Raw genomic sequence first — 5,490 nt, 5'->3', positions numbered from 1 at the left:
ACCTTGAATTGATTAGGAACTTTGTTGAGCTTACTGAGCTACATTGACCTCATGTCTCAGGGCTGGAGCCTCACACACATTTTATTACAACCATTGACAGCTGGGTCTGTGCTGGGTCTGTGGCATATGGTTTATGGATAGACTGAAAATAATCTGCTCCTTTGGTCACAAGCTCTGCCTAGCTTTCACATGTGCTCTAAAATGAATCGCACATAGTGCTCTAACCAGGGAATCTTACTGGACTTCTGCTCTGAGTCCTGGGTTCCAGACTAAAGCAATAATTTGTTGTTTAGGAACTGATCCTGGTCTTCAAACAGATTAACTTCTGCCTTGTGTGATGTTCTGTATTATGTTCAAGCCACAGTATATCCTATGTTTAAGTTATCTCAAATGCGGCTGTGCAGATAGTTCTATGCTTCACACTTGTACCACACCAACAGAATGACCTGTGTTTAGTTCTACATAACTAGAAAGAGATAGATTTGGCAGTCAGTCAGTAAGCCAACCTCTGATATTTAGAGACACCATGGTCACTGGGACTTTGTAATAGCTGAATTGTATTCCATTGTGTGAATGAATCACATATTTCCTATCCGTTCTTTGTTTGATGAACATCTTCCATCTCTGGCTATTAAAAATTGGACTGCTATAAACTTGGTGGCACGCATCTCTTTGCAGTATGGTGAATCATCTTTTGGGTATATGTCCAGGAGTGCTATAGCTGGGTCTTCAGGTAGAACTATTGCCAGTTGTGTGAGGAACCATCAGATTGATTTATAGAGGGGTTTACCAGTTTTCACTCTCACCAGCAATGGAAATGCTCCCTTTCTCCGCATTCTCACTAGCATGTACCATCACTTGAATTTTTGTTCTTAGCCATTCTGATTGGTTCAAGGCAGAATCTCAGGATAGATTTGACTTGCATTTCCCTGAGGACTAAGGATGTTCAATATTTTTTAAGTGCTTCTCATTTGAAATTTCTCTGTTTACAACTATTTAGCTCTGTAGTACATTTTTAACTGTATTATTTGGTTTACTGGAGGAAAATTCTTTATTGCTTTGTATAATTTGGATATTGACCTTCAATGGAATATTTGGTTAGTGATGACATTTTGTCCTATTGACAGCATCCTTTTCCTTAAAGAAGCTTTGAGTTCCCTGAAGTCCTATTTACAAATTAATCTGAGAGTCTGACCCACTGCAGTTCTGTTCAGGAAATTTTCTCCTGCACCAATGAGTTCAAGGATAATTCCCATTTTTTTGTTCTACTAGTTTTAGTGTATCCAGTTTTAGGTTGATGTCTGAAATTCACTTTTATTTGAGTTTAATGCAAGATGAAGATATGGATCAATTTGTAGTTAAACCAGCAATATTTGTTTTGGATGCTTTCTTTTTTCATTGTATGATTTTTGGAAGTGTGTGGGATGATTTTGGAGTCTTCAACTCCATTCCATTGATCATTCTTTCTGTTTGTATATCAATATCATACAGTTTTATTACTATTGCTCTGTAGTAGAGATGAGGTCAGGGGTGGTGATAACCCCTGACATTTTTACATGGTTCAGAATTGTTTTAACTATGCTCAGTATTTTCTTTGCATATGAAGTTAAAATTTGCTTTTCCAATGACTGTAATAGATTGAGTTGTAAATTTCATGGGAATTGCATTGAATCTGTAGATTACTTTCATTAAGATCTGTATTTTCACTGCCTATTCATGATCATGGGAGATCTTTCCATCATCTGATTTCTTCTTCAAATTCTTTCTTCAGGGACTTGAAGTTCTTGCCACAGGAGTCTATCACTTGTTTGATTAGAGTTACATTTCATTGTTTTATATTAGTTGTGGTTATTGTGAAGAGTGTTGTTTCCCTAATTCTCAACCACTTTATCTTTTGTATAAAGGAGAGATACTAAATTTTCAGAGTTAATTTTGTTTCTAGCCACATTCCTGAAAGTATTTATAAACTTTAGGAGTTCTCTAGCAGAATTTTTGAGGTCACATATGCATATTATCATATCATCCTCCAATTGCAATGCTTTACTTTTTTCTCTTCAATTTGTACTGCCCCCATTTAGTTGTCCTATAGACCTAACTAGAACTTCAAGGACACTAGTGAATAGATAGTGTGAGATTGGGCAACCTTGTCTTGTTCATGACTTTAGTAAAAAATGTTTAATTTGCTGTTTATTTTGATGCCTTGCTTTGTATTGCTTTTATTACATTTATGTATGTGACTTGAATCCCCATACCTCAAAAATTCTCTTTTAGTCCCCAATTTTCTCTCTCCCTTTCTTTCTGTTCTAAATATTGCTCCCTTCCAGTTGCATTTTTATCAGAATCCTTCAGCCCATCTCCACACTCATTTTCGTCTTAGTGTGTGGGAAACACCTGGATATTGCATGACCCCGGCACATCAAGTCTTTGTAGCATGGCACTCACCTACTACTGAAGCGGGACAAGGTAGCCCTCTACTACACAAATGCCATGAGGTCTTGATCCATTCTTCTGTGCTTTTTGGTTGTTGATCAATCTCTGAGATTCCCCCAAGTGTACATGTTTGTTTAATCTGTTGGTCTTTCTGTGGGGTGCTTATCCAATTCAGGTCTCCTAATCCTACCCCCAACTCTTCCCCAAGGAACCCTGACCTCCATCCAATGCTGGGCACTCATACCTTTATCTGATTCAATAGGATGCTGGGTAAAGTCTCTCCGAGAAAAGTTATTCCAGTCTGGAAGCCTAATAGAGTGTTAATAATAATGTCAGCGACTGGTGTATGTCCTTGGATTGGGTCTCAAGTTGGTAGGTTATTGTTTGGCAGTTCCTATACTGTCTGCTCCATCTTTGTCCCTGCATTTATTTTAGAAAGGACAAACCTATGCTTAAAGAATCAGGGAGGGGAATAGAGAGGGGGAAATGGGAAAGGGGAATTTGAAATGTAAATACATTAGATATACAATAACATGCTAAAATAAAAATAACGGTTATGTATAATGTGGCTGTTTATATAACATTGTGCTTCATGTTCTTCCACATAGGTGCAAGTATCTGTGTTTAGCTCTCCTGCCCTACAGCAAGAGATGGATTTGATTTCCATGGACATATTCAGGTCAAGTGATGGAGTTTTTTTCCCCAAATTTATTGCTTAAATTGATAGGATTTGTACACACTCACACACACACACTCAGACATAGTCACAGACATACACAGCCATTTACGCTCAGCCCCTGAGGTGAGAGAGGCAAACACAAAGAGAGAGACAGGGAGAGAGGGACAGACATAATCAGAATATCAAAGAGGCAAAGTGACAAATAAACACACATAACTAAAAAGACAGACAGAAATACAATAATATATGAATGAATACAAAGCACATATATTGCAGGACACAAAAATGTTAATGAATATTTTTTAAATTTCAAGGGTTACAACACACTATACTTGGAGAGAGAATTCCTGTAGAAAAGAAAACTAGAAACAGAGGAGTCTAGCCCTCTCTTCTTTCAGGTATTTCTGAATAGGACATAACTGTAGCTCTGTAACTAAGAGCTAAGGCCCAGTGATAGATCATGTCTAAAAATATGGTACTGGTTGACAAAGGAAGGCATATTCTGTCAACTTGTCTCTCTCTCTCTCTCTCTCTCTCTCTCACACACACACACACACACACACCACCCACAAACACACACACAGACACACACACAGACAGAGACAGAGACAGAGACAGAGAAAAAGAGAGAGAAATCTGTAGATAGATAACTCCTGCAATAAACAAACAAAAAACAAATATCATAATGAAAAGAAATTTGAATAAATATGTAGATTCTTCAGAGATTACTATGCATGCACTATATTTGTATAGACAATCCCTAATTATGATAACTAGATGCAGACCAGATTAAAAGGTTGAATATGGAACAGGGATTACACCAATGCCTAACACATACCTGGCCTAAATTGAGACCCATCCCATGGGCAAAAACCACTCCCTGTCACTAATAATAGTGTTATGCCTCCTGAGAAAAGCCTAGCATAACTGTCCTTTGAACATCACACAGTAGCTGAACAAAACAGAGCAGAGACTCAAAGTCTTCAAAGGTTCAAAGTCACTATTTCGACCTTCGGTCAAGATGGGGCAACTGGAAGTCCCAGCCATGCAGAAAGCCTAACAGTAGAGGTGGTGACTAAGAGGGCAGGAAGTAGAGTCACAAAATTAAGGGGGTGCAGGTGGGGCTTTAGGTTTATATAAATAAGGAGATTCTCTGGGAGTTAAATGTGTAATGCCATTATATTTGTCTCCTTACTTTGTGGAACAATGGAGAGACCCTGACAGTCTGTTGTTGGAATTGGGCTAGTACTTAAGAAATGGACCAGGACAAGTATGAGGTACTAGCTAGAAGGGTAGATGATGATTTGGGGATTCTGTATTGGTGAAGAGTACTGAAGAATTGTAAGGGTTTTTCTTGAGCCTCTCTAGACTAGGAGATCTTGGATGGTCCGTGATAGTTGGCAATATTTCTAATTCTTTTTCTTGTACACGTAATGGGCTTCTTTCATTGTGTCTCTGGCACAGAAGTACATGGCTGTGTCATCAGGTTGCAGACTGTTCATTTTTGAGAGAACTTGGCTCTTGGAGGTGTCCCTGCTGATGCTCAGTTGGATTTGAAAACTGAATTATAATATGTGCCTCCACCACTCCATATTATTCCCAACCACTCCAGACCCTTTCCTGGAGGCTGACAAACCCAGTGTACACCATAACTGGTTAATGAGAATCCAGATACAGTGCATGTGATGGACAGGGTCTGTGTTGGTTGCACCAGGTCAGGTCCTGTCTCCTTCAGTTGAACCTGGGACATGACAGCTGTGGACAAGTAGCATCACCATTAGTTACACATCTAGCTGTCATGTCTGTTTTGCTCTTCTGAAACCCTAAAACACTTACAGCTTTGAAATGCTACCAGACAGAGGAGAAGCACCAGGATAGCCATGCTCTAATGAAACCTCTAATGAGAAGAGGATGAGGCTTCTCAGCTAGGCCTGGACTTTTATCCTGAGCCTGAGGGCTGCTTTGCATTGAGGGAGGTTCCTGAGAGAATAAAATTAAAAACTGGACAAGATTTCCAGTTTTACCTCTTGTTGAGAGAAATTTGCCTTCTTCTTTTTACAGCACCTGGAGAGGAAAATAAGGACCTGTTTTCTGTTACTCTTGGCAGTTCAAACTATAGATAAACAGGAAGTTATAGGATTCACCCTGTCAATGAGTAGTAACGAAAAATGGAAATGTTTACAGTAAATGAACCCACATTCATTAAGTGTAGGCAGAACAGGGTTCCAAGTTCTATGTGCATTTTTTTTAAAACTAGATTTTAAAATTATTATTCAAATATTTTTTATTTGGGTTTGTGTTTGTGCCACATGTGCTTTTGTCCTGTAGGCTGCTCTGCAATTTAATTTTCTTTTCTCATCAGACTTCTGAAGTTTCAGCTG

General features: G+C 38.7%; 1 pseudogene; it reads right to left on the bottom strand.

The window, feature by feature from the left end:
• Window positions 1-4,518: 4,518 nt before the first annotated feature.
• On the bottom strand, window positions 4,519-4,991 carry LOC116906198 (annotated as a pseudogene).
• Window positions 4,992-5,490: the final 499 nt, after the last annotated feature.

This window comes from Rattus rattus, chromosome 7 (genome assembly GCF_011064425.1).
Source record: "Rattus rattus isolate New Zealand chromosome 7, Rrattus_CSIRO_v1, whole genome shotgun sequence".
NCBI classification, from domain to species: Eukaryota; Metazoa; Chordata; class Mammalia; order Rodentia; family Muridae; genus Rattus; species Rattus rattus.
The sequence above is the reverse complement of the archived record's forward strand: the minus strand, read 5'-3'. Positions and strand labels throughout refer to the sequence as shown.